The sequence below is a fragment of the Eumetopias jubatus genome, unplaced genomic scaffold (assembly GCF_037043125.1).
Source record: "Eumetopias jubatus isolate StellerSeaLion01/CBP00866 unplaced genomic scaffold, mEumJub1_p1.0 scaffold_7, whole genome shotgun sequence".
NCBI classification, from domain to species: domain Eukaryota; kingdom Metazoa; phylum Chordata; class Mammalia; order Carnivora; family Otariidae; genus Eumetopias; species Eumetopias jubatus.
This window is the reverse complement of record NW_028274813.1, coordinates 55370539-55391164: the sequence shown is the minus strand read 5'-3', so window position 1 is coordinate 55391164 and position 20626 is coordinate 55370539.

Genomic DNA, 20626 nt, shown 5'->3' with positions numbered 1-20626 from the left:
TGAGAATCACCCGATTACAAATGTAAACTACAAGAAAGTTGGGGGGTGGGTGGAGAAATAACTATTTGCAAACATTGAATGTAGGCATCATAGGTCTGTGATCATGGATCACATGAGAGAATCTCATGAGAAAAGGGAAATATGATACCTTTGACTTCTAGCATATTATCTAGAAAAAGTTCCTATCCGTGTCATAGAAAATGTCGGGGGGGATCCAAACATAATCCAGTTGAGTTGGGAAGATAGGCTGTTACTTGCAGAAACGAAAGTGAGTATAACTTTAAGGGCAGAATACAGAAATAGAGGAGATTGATGATTGGTAAATAGGTAGATAGAAGAGGAAACTCTAGGGAGGAGGGGAGGAGAGAAGAGGATGTGTTATGGAGACCTGCAGAAGGATCCTCTCAAGTATTTGGCTGAATATTGATCCACCTTCCAAGGAGGCCAGGGATGGAACTACTAAGAAGCAATAGGCAAAACAATTCATGGAGATCACACGGGGTTGAAAACAATTTGCATTCTCATCATACCGAATTAAAAAAAAAAAAAAACCCTCAATACACAGGGCATCCTATAGTGGCCAAAATGGTCACACCTTAGTTATAGGACTAAACAAACCCCAGAGGTAAATCTGCTCTGAACCTGTCCAAAGTGAAATCAAGTGTCAAAAGGAATAAAGTGAAGGAATGTAGATAAATTGTGACCTAGAACAAATTTCAATAATCTTTTAGAGAAATACAAGAAAATTCATTAAACAAAATGATTTGTAAAACTGCAAATTATAGTCAAGATTACTAGGCATGGCAAGAAGTAGGAAAATAGATTTGTCTTCTGATAATAGTTTCTATCATTAAAAACAGATGCAGAAAAATCAAAGCTGGAATCAGTAGACAAGAAGTTTAAAGGAACAATTACACATCTAATGTGTTAAAGGATTTAAAATAAAGCCTGAACATGAAGTGAAGAGTCATTAAGGTTACAAAAGACTCAGATGAAACTATTTGACATAAATTCAATATCTGAAATGTAACGACAAAATAAAAAAAACTGAATGGGAATAGTAACAGACATAGAAGAAAAAGATCTGTGAACTTGATGTAGCAATAAAAACAATATAGGAAAAATCCTGGAGAAAGAGACTGTAGATAAACTGATTATCATGTCCAGTGAGACAATATCAGGTAGGCTAACATTTAATTGGAGAGCATACAGAAGGGTCTAGGTAGTATTTGAAGAGATGATGGCCAATTTAATTCATGGAAAAATAAACAAATCAGCAAAACCATGCTGTATAAAAAAAACAAGCCACACCAGAGCACATTCTAATCAAAAAACTAAAAACCAGTAATTGAGAAAAAATAAATGGTAGCCAGGGGAAAAATTACATTTCTGCATAAAAGAACAAAGAAGAATGATTGTAGACTTGACAGAAGTTAAACTTGCCAGAAGACAATGAGGAACAACCTCATTAAAGTGCTGAAAGAAAAAAAAAATGTGAACCTGAAATTGAATTTCGAGCAAAAAATATGCTTCAAAAATGAAGATAGACTTTTTAGTCAAACAAAAGCTTACAGATCTCACTGTTATCAGATGTTGGTAATAAGAAATATGAAAGGAAGCACTTGTGAAAAATGAAAATGACACTTGATAAACTTAAGCATCTAAATGAGGATTTGGTAAAATTCAGCCTGCAGCTCTATTTGAGGATGTGTCTCTCTCTATTTCTTGAACAGCCTGAGAGGTCAGAATGTTTTTTACATTGTTAAATTGTTAAAATGTTATTTTTTTAAAAAAGAAAAAGCATATTGAACAGAAACTATATATAGCCAGTAAAGCCTAAACAATTTATTGTCTGGCTTTTTACAGAAAATGTAAAAACTTTCAGCCTAAATAATGAGTATCACAAATGAAAACATAGGAGCATAAATGTAAGTGTGACACACAAATGTTTTGCAAGATATGAAAAATAATGGAAATGATGGCTCTTTAGCAAATAGGTAGAAATAAAAATGTATGACAATATAAAAAAAACCCACAATGTATACTGTTGAAAGGTCTTAATCTATATGAAAGGTAGTATAATACTGATGGTAGATGGTGATAAGTGAAAGATGTATATTGTAAGCCCTAGAGTAAATGTCACATTAAATAAAAAGGTGTGGCTAATAAGGCAATAGTGAGGATAGAAGCTTATACTCAGTTAATCCAAAACAATACAGATCAAAAGAGGAAAACAGGAGGTGCAAAATGGATGAAGGGCAGTGGGGGATTTAGACTTCCAGTTATTGAATGAATAAGTCATAGGGATAAAAGGTACAGCATGGGGAATATGGTCAATGATATTTTAATAGTGTTGTATGGTAGCAGATGGTACCTACACCTCTTTGTAGTGAGCATAGGCTAATGTATAGAGAAGTTGAATCACTATGTTGTACACTTGAAATGAATGTAACATTGTATGTCAACTATATTCAAAAAAAATTAGAAGGAAAAAGGAAGAATAATTGACACAAATAAGAAGCAAGAATTCAGCAAACTGTATCAACAATCTTATTAAATACATGGTCCAAAAATTGTAACTGTAGAGATTGTCAGACCATAATAAAATGCAAATTCCTATTCTCTTTAAAAGAAATCATTTAAAATATATAGATATAGATTAAAGTGAAATAATGAAGGAAGTTCTTATGTAAACACTAATTAAAAGAAACCGGGGAATGCCTGGGTGGCTCAGGAGGTTAAATATCTGACTCTTGGTTTCAGCTCAGGCAGTGATTTCTTCGGTTGTGAAATGGAGCCCCATGTGGAGCTGTGTGCTCAGCCAGGTATTGCTTGAAGATTCTTTCCCTCTGTCCCTCCCCCAACTCATGCTCTCGAGCTCTCTCTCTTTTGTCAAATAAATCTTAAAAAAAACAAAAAAAAACCTGGAAGTGGCTTTCACTCCCAGGTATGATGGAATAACAGGAAACAGACTTATTGTCCTTTTGTAAACAACTAGGATATATATATAGGAGATAAAAACTAGACCAAATACAGGAAATAACAGTTTTCAGACACTGGAACATGGGCAAAGTAGGACAACAATCTCTAACAGAAAGGAACCAAATGAGGTAAATCCTATGATTTTCCCTACTCTTCTGTTTTCAGGCTGTAGGACAGGGAATGGGGCTGTATATGGGGCTGTTTGATATCACCACATTGAGGATACACAGTTCCAATTTCAGGGATGCCAAGGCAACTACAATTTATGGGGCCAAACACTGCAGAGGAAAGGATACAGAGAAGAAGATCTAGAGACTAGCAGGATCAGCAGGGAGTCTCTCAAGTCTTTGATTGAATATGTGAGTAATAAAACACCAGGAAAACAGGGAGATAAACACTGCAAAGGGGTAAGGCAAACAATTTCTAGAGACTATTTAAAGCTTGAATAGTCCACTTTTTATTTTTTTTTATTTTTTATTTTTTTATTTTTTTTTTTAAGATTTTATTTATTTATTTGAGAGAGAGAGAGAGAATGAGAGATAGAGAGCATGAGACGGAAGAGGGTCAGAGGGAGAAGCAGACTCCCCGCCGAGCAGGGAGTCCGACGTGGGACTCGATCCCGGGACTCCAGGATCATGACCTGAGCCGAAGGCAGTCGCTTAACCAACTGAGCCACCCAGGCGCCCCAATAGTCCACTTTTTAAAGAACCGTGGCAAACAGACCTATTTATACATGAGAAATTGAGTAGAATCCTTAGAATGGGCTTGGCTCAGTATTAAAGCCAAATTAGTCCTAGTATAGATTGTTTAGAACCCATACTAACAGATTAAAACAAAGTCTTAAAATGATCAAACAGACTCCAAGTAACTATACTGCATCCCTGAAAAGTTTTCTTCTATATAAGGGTATAGGTATGGAGAATGTGTGTGTATACATTTACATTCCAAAATTGAAAAGCATAAAATCCATGAGTCTGTTATTTAATAAAACCTATCTAGGGATGAAAAGGGGAAAAAAGAAAGACAGGAAGGATAAGCCTATAACCAGAGAAAGTCAAGAGAAATAGATACAATGGGGATGCCATTAGGGCCGTGTGCTGGAGACTAGAAGACCGGAAGAGACAGAAGAGATACTTTTTCATGTTTCCTTCCTTTCCCTAACCACATTCTCCTGCCAAATTCTTCATGTCTCCAGGCCTGATTTTTTTTTTTTTTTTAGCAGCAGCAGTTGATTACAGTATAGAGTTTTCCACAACTCTCCAAAACATCACGTCCTGTCCTATCCCAGAGGCGACTATATCAGCCAGCTAAATAAACTCAGTTGTGAATCAAATAGTATAAGCACACAGAAACAAGCTTGTCAGATGACCATCTACAGGCCAATATTTGCTTCTCCAGAAAATTTATGATAAGGAAGATAAAAATTGAAGGCTATAGAGTAAAAGAAACTAGAGCTATAACTCAAACAGCAGGTAGATAAAAAACTAAAAAGAATTGTGTGATAATTAGGGAAATATGGGTATAGACTATCAACTAGGTGGTATTAAGAGATTTTAACTAAATAATTTTTAGATGTGAAAATGGTATGGTTTATAAAATAATTGTCAAAATGATACATACTCCAGGTTTATGGGTGAAATAGCCTGGTATGTTGGATTTGCTGAGAGGGCTCAACCTTAAAGGGACAAAGGAAAATTATATACAAAATTAATAATTGTTAAAACTGACTAATAGATGCCTGCGTTCATTATATAACTTTCTACTTTGTATATGCTAGTAAACTTTGCAAACAAAACATTATAGAGAGGGATGCTGGAATAACAAACTCTTTTTCTAAAATTTAAATTTCACCTCCTCTCTAAATTTGGTTGAAGTTGTTATTTTTATTTTTTTTTAAGATTTTTATTTATTTATTTGTCAGAGAGAGAGAGCACAAGCAGGGGGAGCAGTAGAGGGAGAGGGAGAAGCAGGCTCCCCACTGAGCAAGGAGCCCAATGTGGGACTCAATCCCAGGACCCCAGGATCATGACCTGAGCCTAAGGCAGATGCTTAACAACTGAGCCACCCAGGCGTCCCTGAAGTTGTTATTTAAAGGCGCCTTGCAGTTCAGACTCTCTTGAGAGCATCCCCATTAAAATCATCAACTTTTCCTCACAAGTATTGTAAGCACACCTTATTGTTTTAGAAAAAAACTTTGCAAACTGCTGTTTGAGCCAGGTCAGCCTAATTCTTATAACAAGCCATGCTGAAGTCTCAGTAGCTAAACAGTTTACCCCTCATTTGAATCACCCTAGTGAATCATTTAAAGCAAGTTGGTGTTGGTGATGGGGAATTCTACATGGTTCTTAATATACTTAGACTCTGCTTCTACTTGGCATGGAGACTAGCGTGGAGAGGTTGTAAAGGATCAGAAGGGAAGTTTTAGAGGCTAGGCTGGCACATGGCATAGCATATATTACTCCTGCCCACATTCTAGTCACCACAAATCAGTCTTATGGTCCCACCCAACTGCGAGGGAGGCTAGAAAATTTAATTTCCTGTGTGTTAGAATCAACTAAGAGATTCAATGAATCCAAAATATTTTCTTTGCCACAATAGACATTTGGTTTAATACTCTCATATGTTTATACTTATAAACAACCCATTTAGTTTAATTTAAGCTATCAAAAGATAAACTGTCATAACAGGAGTATGAATGGAAAGTTTAATTCATGAATTTGATTGGCAGTAAATGCTTCTGAGCCATATGCCAGAATTAATATCCACCATTCATCAAAGATGTATTGAGTACCTAACATAAGGTACTATATACAAAGCACTGGGGATGCAGGTCAGAGATTCTGCAAGCCAGGATCTGTTACTCTATGGAGGAGAATAAGAGAGAATGTAGGTAATAAGAAGAGTGTGCTCTGAGAACAGGTGGAGGGAATGCCTTCTTTAGTGTTGGGTCGACACACATTCTAGGGCAATACGATACAGCATATTTTTAAGGGAAAGTGAATCTATAAGAGTCAATTCAGCTTCTCTGAAACAAGTAAATGCTAAGCTTGTACCAGTATTTTTCAAATTTTTCTGTTAAGAATTTGAAACTAATATAGAACAAAGGAAATATAATTTTATATGAAGTAGGTTTTTGTAATTCAGATAATGTAATGATTTTTTTTCATTAGATTAAGAAATTCTATGAGTCTGTTGGATCTTTAATATATGCTTGTAATGAAGACATATTTACATTTACTTTTTCTGTATTTTTTACATGCAAAGAAATATGCACACATACACATGCATGTATATATAGCAACATATATTTGGACTTTTTTATTTCGTATTTTTAAATGATCTATTACAATGGATTAAATGTGCTTTAGGTTGTCACTAATACCACTTGATATATATGAACAGATATTTGAGATTTATAAACAGTAATAAAATTTAATGTAACTAGAAAATGGAACATAGCATTTATAATATGAATAAAATGTTTAATTTTGACTTACTTGAATATATGATCATTACTGCTTATTCTCAAGCATAAGCAGTCTTAAATACACAGAAACAATTTCCAGAGTTTAGTAGCATCTTGCAGTAGAGACATAAGTAGGTTATCTTTTGAATGAAACTGAATATTTCATTCTAATAAAGCTTTCAAGACATTTGAGAAAAAGATTTAAGTGCTAAAATATGCAAATATCCATTTATGTTGTGTTCTTATTTGCAGCATCTGATAACTTTTAGAAAGTATATTTTGAGGCACCTGCGTGGCTCAGTCGGTTAAGCATCTGACTCTTGACTTCTGGTCAGGTCATGGTCTCAACAGTCATGACATCAAGCCCTACATTGGGCTCTGTACTGGGCGTGGAGGCTGCTTGGGATTCTTTCTCTCCCTCTGCCCTTGCCCCCCCCCAAAAAAAGATGTTTCATAAAAAGCATGATAATTATGAAAATCAGAAAAGCTAAAATTAAACTTAGTTTATATCTTGTAAGACATTTATAATAAAATTGCATGCAATATGTGCATATAATATGTGCAATATACATGCATACACAAACATATTTTTACCAAAGGGCAAACTATACATTACTATTTTGTAACCAATTTCTTTAAACCTCTAGTGGCATATCACAAAATATTTTCAAGATAAATATTAATTTACAACTTCATTTTACTGACAATATAGGATTCTATTTTATGAGGATGACGAATACCATTACCTATGTTTAGATAATAACCAAGTGGCCAAGCCTCACTGTCTTCCCCCACTACCTCTTCTCCAAAATTAACACATGTACACGTTCAAATACAGGTTTTAACTAGTTTTCCATTGCCTACTAAATAAAATTCAGACTTGAGATCTTGCCATTAAATAATAAAAAGGGCAATTGATGTATGTTCATATTATAACTCCATTTCACTTTACTCTGTACTTAGTATGTGCTGGGATGAAAAATTTGGGGTATTTTAAATAAATAAATTGGAATTTCAGATAAGTGATTAGAGCAAGAAAACTTGTTGCAGGGCGCCTGGGTGGCTCAGTCGTTAAGCGTCTGCCTTCGGCTCAGGTCATGATCCCAGGTTCCTGGGATCGAGTCCCACATCGGGCTCCCCGCTCCGCGGGAAGCCTGCTTCTCCCTCTCCCACTCCCCCTGCTTGTGTTCCTGCTCTCGCTATCTCTCTCTGTCAAATAAATAAAAATCTTTAAAAAAAAATGAAAACTTGTTGCAGATCTTTGAGGCCATATTCTGAAATAAGAACCATTTCACATCCACATGCATATGAAATATTGTACACAGCATACATACTGAGTTCAGATCTCAGTATCCAGTTCCTCAGCACTTCAAGGAATCACTGGTAATATTTTTATCAGTGGGATTTATAGAGTATTCTCTACACAGCTCAAACCCCTTTTTGTGATCCATAGAATCTACTTGGATGCTCAATTATTACTTGCCCTTGATTACTGAACTCTTAACATTTACATCTGGAAATGATTAAAATGATATAAAATACACGTCCTGTGTAGGCTCTGTTTCCATCCAGTATATGCTGGAATGCTTAGATTTTATGTAAGTTTGCCTCAGCACATGTGGTAAAAGTTGCATTGGCCTAATTCTAAGGCGTACAGACAAAATTCAAGTTCTTCAAATACTTTCTGTGACTTTCACATGAGAACACATAAAAACAAAGTAAAGAAAAATTTAATTTCTGGTACTATGATTTACTTGATCACATTGGAGATTGGTTTCTCTCTTTCTAAACTAAATATTACCTGTCCTCATGAGTGTGCTTCTGCCAATTCCATTCTCTGCTACAATTAGCGTTCCATGTGCTAGGGCAATGAGAGTAGCATTTCAAATTCTCCCTTGAGGAGATACATCATTTCTTGTTTGGAATCCGAGTTGAAATCAGACTGCTTGTTTTGCTGTGCCATCTTCTTCTTGGCATTAAATTTCCCTTTGGCAGTAACATATCAAGGTGTAAGTTTTAACCACTTCCTGTCCAATTTAATGCAAATTAAAGTCATTATAACCCCTGTTTTGCATATAAATAAACTGATATTCACAACAATCAAATAACTTTTTCCCCCTAAGGCAAAACCGCAAGGAAGTGATAGATTATAACCTAGGAATTCTATTTGAAGTCCAGTTCTTTTTCTGCTACCAAAAAATATGACCCTGTCTAGCATTCACTTTTCATTATTGAACACTGGGGACAAAACAGATCCTCCTTCTTAAAGACTTAATGTCAACTGAATTTCAGGGATTAATGTTTCTCTTATTCAGAGGAAATTAAAGAGGCCCTTGGCTTCAGGCTCAGTGATTTCTTCAGATTTGCTTTCAAATATGATTCTCACTTTTGTAGTTAGACTAAGGCCTCGTTTCTTGGGAACAAACCCCTGAGCCTTATCCCAGTTCTAGTAATAAAGCTAGAATACTTAGGTTTATTAATTACCTTTTAAATTTAATACATGGTGCTAGGATAAATGTTATGCAATTAATTATACATGATAAGATCTAAAACAAAGGAGAAGTATAAAACTGTTATTGATTTCAAACATATTAATGGCATCGTACTCTCTAGGTCCCCAAATTCCTTAATTCTTTCCAAACTGCTTTCTGCTCTGCTCTTACATTCATGCATTCACTGAATGAACATTAATGGGGTACTTGGAATTCTGACATTAAACCCAGACCCTACTCAAAGGAAATGGAAGGGGTCTCAATACTCATATCCTTCAAACACCCATGTTTTACCTAGTCATCAAAAATGCTAGCCCTAAGGGTAAGGCTTCCTCATTTTCATCTTCCTGCCTGATATTTTCTGGGATATAAGTGATTTTTTTTTTACTTGGGCTCCCATTGCTAAAAGAGCTTTGTTTTTTTAAGAGACAGACTAACCTATATGTCTAACCTATATGAATTTGGTTTTTTGGCATGGGTTCAATTACATGACTATATTATATGAATTTACTAGTATCTTTCAACCCAGTTCAAATAGCAGAGATCAAATAAGTCTCTTTTAATATCAAGCAATCACCATCTGAATCAAAGGAAAAAGGTCCAGGGGCTCCTGGGGGGCTCATTTGGTTAAGTGTGTCTGACTCTTGATTTGGGCTCAGGTCATGATCTCAGGGTTGTGAGGTGATCTTGCTTAAGATTCTCTCTCTCTTGAAGGGGAACCCTCTCAATACTGTTGGTGGGAATGCAAGCTGATACAGCCACTCTAGAATATAGCATGGAGTTTCCTCAAGAAGTTAAAAATAGAGCTACCCTATGACCCAGCAATTGCACTACCAGGTATTGTACCCCAAAGATACAAATGTAGTAATCCAAAGGGGTACGTGCACCCCAATGTTTATAGCAGCTATGTCCACATAGCCAAACTGTGAAAAACGCCCAGATGTCTATCAACAGATGAATGGATAAAGAAGATGTGGTGTGTATGTATATACAATGGAATAGTACTCAGCCATCAGAAAGGATGAATTCTTAGCATTTACATCGATGTGGATGGAACTGGAGGGTATTATGCTGAGTGAAATAAGTCAATCAGAGAAAGACAATTATCTCATATGGCTTCACTCATATGTGGAATATAAGAAACAGGGCAGAGGACCATTGGGGAAGGGAGGGAAAACTGAATGGGAAGTCATCAGGGACAAAAACCTCTCTCTTAACTATAGGAAACAAACTGAGGGTTGGTGGAGTGGAGAGGGGTGGGGGTGAGGGGCATCAAGGAGGGCACATGATGTGATGAGTACTGGGTGTTATATGCAACAGATAATTATTGAACGCTACATCTGAAACTAATGATGTACTGTAAGTTGGCTAATTGAATTAAAAAGAATTCTTTCTCTCTCTCTGCCCCTCCCCACCCTCTCTTCCTCTTAAAACACACACATGCACACACACACACACAGGAAAAAGGTCTAATGTTGTGCTAAGGTGTTTGTGGATTACCCCAAGATCTCATGGTGATTAAAATAATTAACCTGATTAGGTTATTTAAAATATTTTAGACTGATGAAACCATAAAGACAATAAGCCATTAGAATTAGGACATGGTATGAGTCTAATACCTACACAGTCACATACATTCCACAGCTTTGTTAAAAAAGGGATCTTAGAACTTTATCCATGATTTTCATGCATATAAGGAAAACAAAGAGATAAAAACATTTACATTTAGAATATATCAGTGACCTCATTTCCATTCCTGGATTTTTTGCTTGTTCTCTGTGTCATCTCTTAACCTCTTAGCTTCTTCCATCTGTGAAATGACAATAACCACCTCCTACATCACAAAGAGGATTAATGAGATGTCTAAGAAATATTTTAGCTATTTAGAAAATGTGCCAAAACATTCTGCATTCTTGACTATGACCTTGACTGACACCCTTGAGTCCTTTCTTACCCTAATTGGGAATTAACATCCAATAAAAGATGATTGGGGGAAAAAAAGTGCCAAGAAAAGGTACTTTTTGTAAAAACATCTTTAAGAAGTGTCATTTCTTATGGAATCATTGAAAGGCTCCTTTAGTGAAAATATCAAGTTTTTGAGAAAATGCTTAAAGCTATGAGAGTATCTTAAGATTTTTATATTTTATTTGAAATATTTTAGTTATTGACATTGATAAGCTCAAAGTTTTAAATACAACTGTTTTTTTTTCTTTGAGTATTACACAAAAGCATTTAAAAGGAGAAAATATCTTAATGAAGACTTGAAAGAGTGAATGAATAAAGAATGATGAGATATTTTGAGGAGTAGTGTCTAAGAGCTGGTAGAAGAGTGGTGATTTTACTTAAAGTAACCAGTCCAAATGACTCACCATGATGAGTGTGCTCTGAGGATAAAAAGAGCTATATGGACTGTGAAAATACCCTTTATGCTTTAGAATGCAGGCAGCTCTCCTGTGGATCTTGTGATGGACATGGCATTTTACACCTCAAAGTTGACTGCCAACCATTGGTTACATCTGAATATTGAGAAATTACAGCTTTCTTAGCAGAGACCACAGACACTAAGGGCTCCAGTGAAGGGAGTGAGACCTCAGGAGTGGTTGTAGAGATTATGCAGCCTCTGAAATGAAGAGGTCTTTGCAGAAAGAGACTGTGCAAAGCCAAAGGGATCAAATGAAATAAATGAAAATACACTTTTATACACCTACTGGTGAATTCCTGCAATATTTGGAATGAGTTTGTAGGGTTTTGTTTTGTTTTGTTTTACTTATAATGTTACTAGTGGAAGATTGTTGTAGAATTGTGGAGAAAGCTTTATCAATGTAAGTAACCATTGTGCATAATTGATACATAAAAAGAAATGACCAAATAAAAACCTATATATAGATATTTAATGAGCAGAACCATGGATTTAGTATTCATTTATTTGGGAAACGTTAATGCAGCTCTATGTGTCAGACACTGAGCTACTTCTGTGAGAGTCCTCAATGAGTTCATAGTTTTAGAGGAAAAGGCCAGTTGAAAGCTAGTAACTATAAGACCATGTGATAATTACCATAACAGATGTATGTAATTAGTGTTACAGAAGAGAGAAAGTTGCCAAGAGACTTCAGGAACTAGGCAAAGACCTCAAGACTACTGCAAAGCTTGGTATTTTTAGATGGTAAAGTACAGGGAACCCAGGGAAGAGATCAGAGAGGCAGAATCAACTACTATCTTGATTCCTCTTGTATGCTTTCCTTGCTAGGTAATTGGGAGCCATTAAATGATCAGATGGGCATTTTAGAGTGGTCCTTAATTCAGAATCAAGACAAGAAACTTGTATCACTTTGCTATTGCTGCTATAATGTATTATTCATAATACATACGCTGTAATAAATTACTGAATTTAGTGGCTTAAAACAACAGAGATGTATTTTCTAACAGTTCTGTAGGTCAGAAGTCCAATAATCTGTTTCACTGTCCCGAAGTCAATGTGTAGTCTCTTTCTTCGATCTCTGTGGGGAGACTCCATTTCCATGTTTCTTGTAGCTTCTAGGGACCACCTATATTTCTTGACTTGTGTCCTCTTCTTCTGTCTTCATAGTACATAGCTACAGTCACTGCCCCATCACATTCTCCTGTTAAATCTCCCACTGCCATCACTTTTATGAATATTTGTGATTAAATTATGGTACACTCACATATTCTGGGATTACATCCTAGTGTCAAAATCTTTCAGTCATGTCTGCAAAATCCATTTTGTATATAAGGTAACACCCACAGGATCCAGGGATTAGGACTTGGGTATCTTTTGGGGGAAGATTATTTAGCCTACCTCAGAGCTATGTTCAATTATAAAGAAGCTCTTCCACATATCCTACCACACACACACACACACACACACACACACACACCCCAAAAAAACGTGCAGTAAAAACCAAATTAACCAAAACCCACCAGTACAAGTACCCGCACTAAGTCAATGGCCATGGTGGATTTGGTAAGTGGTTGGTTGTGCAGAGTAAGGAAAACAGAAAAATAGAATTGAAATCTAGGTTTATGGCTTGTATAATAATATGCATGATAGGGGCGCCTGGGTGGCTCAGTTGGTTAAGCGACTGCCTTCGGCTCAGGTCATGATCTTGGAGTCCCGGGATCGAGTCCCACATCAGGCTCCCTGCTCAGCAGGGAGTCTGCTTCTCCCTCTAACCCTTTTCCCTCTCGTGCTATCTCTCATTCTCTCTCTCTCAAATAAATAAATAAAATCTTTAAAAAAATATGCATGATAATATGATTAAACAAAATGAGGAATTTCACTCATAAATGGACCTAGATGTGTTTATAAAAAAATCTATAGTGTCGGTAGGCATTCAAATTCTGTTTACAGATCTCTAGCTATTTCTTTTAAAACCAGTTCCCACAGGGTGCCTGGGTGGCTCAGTTGGTTAAGCAACTGCTTTTGGCTCAGGTCATGATCCTGGAGTCCTGGGATCGAGTCCCACATCGGGCTCCCTGCTCAGCAGGGAGTCTGCTTCTCCCTCTGACCCTCTTCCCTCTCGTGCTCGTTATCTCTCATTTTCTCTCTCTTAAATAAATAAAATCTTTAAAAAAAATAAATAAAATAAAACCAGTTCCCACAAAAGTGTGTAGATTGAATGATCATTCCTACCATGACCACTCCATTCCATACTAGTAATGATGGAAGAAATACTTCTTCCTGCTCTCTCTGTATGGAATACATTTCTATGTTGTGAAAAGTGTAGGGATTAGCTTCAGATCAGTGTATTTCAACTACATGAATGTTCTCAATGTTAGTACAATCTTTGAACCATAAAATACTTAAAGATTTCTACTGTGATACTTTAATTATTACTGTTTTAAATTTTTATTTAAAAGACCAAGGCACAAGATGAATTGCTGCCATTTCAAAAACAAATCTAATCATTCCACTGAGGAAAACTAATACCAGATATAATGTATATTTTCTTAAATTCAGTCCTCCACAAACATCGCTTTGATTCATATTTTAGACTGGTAAAATATCAGAGTTAAGCATAAGTTTATACATAATTAGATATTAGAGTTTCAGTTCTTTCAAAAGGAATCATTTCAAAGGAGAAACAATATTAGATGTAGTATAATTTCTAAAGATAGAAAGCAAATATTTCCACTTAAGTATAGTTTAATTGTATTAAACCATATCTATTATGGTTTAATATGAATCATTTATAGATAATTGTTTTTTGTCTTTTCATAATTTAATTACAGAGATTCACTTAAATCTTAGAATTTTTATAGAAAATGATTGTCTAAGAAGGAAAGTAATTTTCATAATCTCAGATTTCAAATACACTAAAAAACATATCCAAATGCAGAATACAGAAATGAAAAACTCCACGGTTTTATTTGCCCCTCAAAATTTCCCTATTTCCTACCTATGTGATGAGACTCAACTACATCAAGAAGATATATGCACCCCTATATTTATTGCAGCATTATATACAACAGCCAAAGTATGGAAGCAGCCCAAGTGTCAACTGATAGATAAATGGATAACGAAGAGCTGGTATATATATACAGTGGAATATTACTCAACCATAAAAAAGAATAAAATCTTGCCATTGGCAACAATATGGATGGATCTAGATAGTATGATGCTAAGTGAAATAAGCCAGTCAGAGAAAAACAAGTACCATATGATTGTACTCATGTGGAACAAAATAAATGAACAAAGAATAAAAGACAAACCAAAAAACAAATAGCTATAGAGAACAAACAGATGGTTACCAGAGGGGAAGTAGATGTGGGGATGGGTGAAATAGGTGATAGAGATTAAAAGTACACTTATCATGATGGGCGCTGAGTAATATAGAATTGAATTACTATATTATACCCCTGAAACTAATAGAACACTGTATGTTAACTATACTCGAATTAAAGATTAAAAAAAGTAGCTACTGGAAATAGAATGGCAAACATGCCACTACTTTTTTGGTGGATATATTTTATGTAATTTTGCCTCTTCAATAGTTTTATCTGTCAAAGGAATAATTGTTGGAATGTATTAGCTCCTAAGAGTTTGACTATTTTAGATACTTCAGTCAAATCGTTCTGTATTTGTCCTTCTGCATTTGGCTTATTTCACTTAAAATGGATGAAACTGGAGGATATGCTGCTATCACGTATGTCCTTGTTTCCATTTTTTTGAAGCCAGATAATAGTCTATTTTATATATATACAACATTTTTATCTGTTTATCCATCCATGGAAATTTAGGTTGTTTCCACATTGAATACTTTCAATAAAACTGCATGAACATGGGAATGCAAATATCTTTTTATGATGGTGATTTCAGTTCTTTTGGAAACTCAGAATTAGGATTTCTGAATCATATGGTATTTAAATTTTTAATTTTTTGAGGAACCTCCTTACTGTTTTTTGTAGTGGCTGTACTAATTTACATTCCTACCAATAGTGTACAACGATTCCTTTTCCTCACACCCTCACCAACACTAGTTAACTCTTGTATTTTGATGATAACCATTTTCACACGTGTGAGGTGATAGCTCATTGTGGTTTTGATTTGCATTTCCATGACGATTAGTGATGCTGAGCATCTGCTCATGTATTTTTTGACATTTGCATGTCTTTGGAGAGCTGTCTATTTAACTGTTATGCCAATTTTAAATCAAGTTGTTTTTCCCCAATTGTATAAGTTACTTACATATTTTGGATATTAACCCCTTATCAAAAATATGGTTTGCAAGTATTTTCTCAGACTCTATAGGTTGCCTTTTTCTTCTGTTAATTGTTTCCTTTGATGTGCATGAGCTTTTTAACTTGATGCAGTCCCATTTATCCATTTTTGCCATTATTGCCTCTGCTTTGGTGTATTATCCAAGAAATCATAAGGGAAAATCATCATGAAATTGTTTGCTTCCAGTATCTCACAGTTTGAGCTATTACATTTAAGTCTTTAATCCATCTTGAGTTGATTTTTGTGCAGAGCATGAGATTAAGGTTTAATCTCTATCTTGCAAGTGAATATCTAGTTTTCCCAAAACCATTTTTTGAAGAAATTACCCTCTTAATTGTATATTCTTGACATCCTTGCTAAAGATCAATTTATATGGGTTAATCCTTGCCTCTCTATTCTGTTCCATTCATGTAAATGTCTGTTTTTATATCACTACCACACTGTTTTAATTACTATAGTTGGTAATATATTCTGATATCAGGAAGTGTGGTGTCTCCGGCTTTTTTACTCTTTCTCAGAACTGATCTATCATGGTCATTTGTGGTGTGATATAAATTTTGGAATTTTTTTTCTGTAAAAAAATGTCATTGAGATATTAACAGGGATTATACTGAATCTGTAGATTGACATGGGTAGTATGGACACTTTAACATTATTAGGTCTTCCAAATCATGAATATGGAATTTCTTTCCATTGGTGTCTTTAATTTCTTTCATCGATGCATTATACTTTCCAGAGTTCAAGTTCTTCATCTCTTTAAGTTTATTTGTATTTTATAGTTTATGATGCTATTATAAATGAGATTATTTTCTTAATTTCTTATTCAAATGGTCCATCGTACATAAAAATGATTTTTGTAAGTTACTATCCTACAAATTTGAGTTTATTTTGACATTTTTAAAAGAATCTTTGATTTTTTACATCTAAGATCATGTCATGTGCAAACAGAGATAATTTGACCTTTTTTCTATTTTGGATGCCATTTTATATCTTGCCTAATTGCTCTGACTAGAAGTTGTAGTACTCTATTGAATAGAGTGGGCTTTCTTGCCTTGTTCCTGATCTTAGAGGAAAAGTTTTTAGCTTTTCACCACTGATTATGATGTTAACTGTGGACGTATCATATGTGCCTTTGTATTCTTAGTTTGTTGAGAGTTTAGTCCTGAAAGAGTATTCTTATCCTTTTTTTTTTCTGTGTCTTCAGTTGTGATGTCTCCTCTTTATTTCTGATTTTGTGCCTTTTTCTTATCTTAGTCTAGCTAATTATTAGTCAATTCTGTTTTCCAAACTTAGTTTTAGATTCATTGACTTTTTTTACTACTTTTCTAAATTTCACTTATTTTTACTATATTATTCCCTTTTTCCTACCTTTGGTCTTAGTTTTTCTGTTCCTAGTTCCTTGCAGAATAAAATTAGGTGTTTCAAGATATATCTCTTTTTTTAATGTATGCATTATGGCTATAAAATTCCTTTTTTAGTAATACTTTTGCTGTATCCCATATGTTTTGGTATGATATGTATTTGGTTGTTTTCATTTGTCTGATATTTATTGCTCTTTTAATTCAATCCTGTGCTAGTATTCAAAAATGTTAAAAATCACAAATGTGTGGAAAATAACAATTTTACTTTTGCTACTAATTTCTAGTTTCATTCCATTGTGGTCAGAAAAGATACTAGTCATGGTTACACTCTTCTTAAATTTGTTAAAACTTGTTTTGCAACCTAACATAACTTGTTTTGGATAAAGATTCCCGTGAGCTTGAGAGAAAGGTGTATTCTGTTGTTAGGTGGATTGTTCTGAATGTCTCCTGGGTCCAGTTGATCTGTAGTGTTCAGGTTATGTTTCCTTACTGATTTTTCTGTCTGAGTGCTCTATCCATTATTGAAAGTGAGATTTTGAAATCTATTATTTCTCTCTATTCTTCCTTTAGTTTTGTCATTATTTGCTTTATATATTATGTCATGTTTATATAGATTTATATAACTACATTTTAATGTTATAATATAGCATAATTACATATATTTATAATTGTTACATCTTCCAGGTGAATTGTCTCTTTTATCATTATGTAATATCCTTCTTTGTCTCTTGTGATAGTTTTTGACTTAAAGTCTATCTTCTCTGATACAAATACAGCCATCTCTCCTCTCTTTTGATTAGCATTCCCATGGAATATCTTTTTTTTTTTCCATCCCTTCACTTTTGGCCTATGTGTGTCGCTAAATCCGAACTAAGTCTCTTGTAGACAGCATATAGTTGGATCTTTTTTTTTTTTCCTAATCCCATTTAGTTACTGTGTCTTGGGGGGAGATTAACCCATTTCATTTAAAGTAATTATTGATGGGAAGAATTTACTCTTGCCATATTGTTAATTGTTTCCTGTCTGTCTTGTAGTTCTTTTGTCTCTTCTTGATGGCTTTCTTCATATTCTTCATATTTCATTGATTTTTTGTATTGATATGCTTTATTTGCTCTTTCTCTTTTATTTATTTTTTACATGTATTTTCTTTGTGGTTACCAAGGTTTGCATAAAATACCTTATAGTTACAGCTGTAACTGCAGGTTTGTATTTTGTTTTTCTTTTAGCCCTTTGAGTACATCAACCTTCAAAGATTCTGCTGAAAAATCTGCTTATGGGAGTTCTTATGGGAGTTCTCTTAATGCTTTTAAAATTCTCTGTGCCTTTGACATTTAATAATTTAATTATAGCATGGCTTGGTGTGGATTTCTTTGAATTCATCTTATTTAACACCATTTGGCTTACTGAATATGACTGCCCTTTTCATTCCTCAGATTTGGGAAGTTTTTTGGCCATTTTTATTTTTTTTTACAAGGTTTTATTTATTTATTTTAGAGAGCACATGAGCACGGGCAGGAGCAGAAGGAGAGGGAGAGAGAGAATCCCAAGCAGATCCTGTGGTGAGCTTGGAGCCCAGTGCTGGGCTTGATCTCATGACCCTGAGATCATGACCTGAGCCAAAACCAAGAGTTGGACGCTTAACTGACAGGTGCCCCTGGCCATTTTTATTTTAAATAATTTTTCTGCTCTTCTTTTTCCCTCCTCCTGGGATTCCATTATGTGTACATTGTCTACTTGATGGTGTCACATAACTTTTTTAAGCTTTCCTCACTCATTTTCATTTTTTTTTCTTTTTTGTTCCTGTGACAGGATAATTTTCATTGACCTATCCTCAAGTTCACTGATCCTTGCTTCTGATTATCTAGTCTGTTACTGAATATCTCTAGTGAATTTTTCAGTTCAGTCTTGTATTCAGTTTTTGGACTTATGTTTGGTACTTTTTTTTTTTAAGATTTTTATTTATTTATTCATGAGAGACAGAGAGAGAGAGAGAGAGAGGCAGAGGGAGAAGCAGGCTCCCAAGGAGCAGGGAGCCTGATGCAGGACTCGATCCCAGGACTCTGGGATCATGATCTGAGCCAAAGGCAGACGCTTAACCATCTGAGCCACCCAGGCACCCTGTTTGGTACTTTTTAATATATTCTGTTTCTGTTGAAGCTCTCACATTACTCATGCATTGTTCTCCTGACTTCAATGGGCCTCTTTATAACAGTTATTTTTCTCTGTCAGGTGAAACATAGATCTATACTCATTAGTTTTGGTTTCTGAGGACTTAACTTGTTCCTTCATTTGGGACACATTTTTCTGTGTCTTCATATTTTTTGACTTTTTTGCATTGGTATTTGTGCATTAGAAAAAAAAAAAAAAAACAACTTCCTCTCCTAGTGTTAACAAATGTCCTGGTACAGAAGATCTTCATTCATCAGCCAGTAAGATATTCAGGAGGCCTCTCAAGCTTTTGTGCTAATGTATACCGTTGCCTTTATTCTTAATAGCAGCCAGGAGTTCAGGGTTTGCTAGGTTCCACCAGTGCCTAGAGCTAGGCAAGATAGAAGTCATTTGCTTGGGCAGCCTCTGGGAAAGTAGGAATATTGGATATATGGTCCAATTCTTTCCCTTGTCAGAGAGAAGCTGAGCTGTGATTTGGAATTTTGTACTCACTGACTTTGCACTGAGTGGGTGAAGGGGGCTATGGTGCCTGCTTGCATGGTAGTTCAAACTGCCATCTTTGTTCAGGATTTCCAGAGTATGTTGGGGTTCATCAGCACAAGAAGATAGGAAATACAGAAGCAACTCCCTTCTACAGCCCTGGAGAAGTTGGGACATTGGACCTGCAGTCTAACTCTTTTCATCCCCAGGGAGAACCTGGAAGCCAGGGCTTTCCTCCTGATTCCATGATACTGTGCTGGGGATATGGATTATGGAGAGAGGGTATCTTGAGTTACCCTAGCCTTGATATGGCTGGTTTCATGGTTGCTCAGGATTCAGGGGCCTGTCAATTAGTTTATTAATTTCTTACAGAGGAAATTTATTAATGTATTGTGGTTGAATCAGTGTGCCTATATGGAGGAAGAGTCTAGGGCTTCCTCTTCTCCATCTTTTAATGGACAGGCCCCTAAAGCTACAACTTTTGAGTAGGTATACTCAACTATCAAAGGTCCTAATAACTTGTGCAGGTTTGGGTGTAGCTCTTAAATCTGTGTAATTTCTCACAAATAAGACTTGAATGGCATCATGATTATATTTCTATCTCTGCTTGCAGATGAGCAAAAAGTGGTAATAGACTGCAATGTGAATAGTACATAGGAACAGGGTATTCCTTGTGGGTTTGGAAGGATAAATTCATGCATTTTAGACTGATTTTTAGAAGCCCAGAGATCTTTCCATGTTTTTTTTCCCAGATTTAAATTAGAAGTAAAAATCAGCTAAATAGAATGTGAATGGTAAGCATTAATGAATAATGATTCATTAATTCAATGGTTCAAATGCTTTCCCTTAGTTAGAAATTTAGATTATAAGTTCAGTGAGGGCAAGATTTATCTTTACATTCATTATTCTCAGACATACATGTAGCTTACATCTGGTG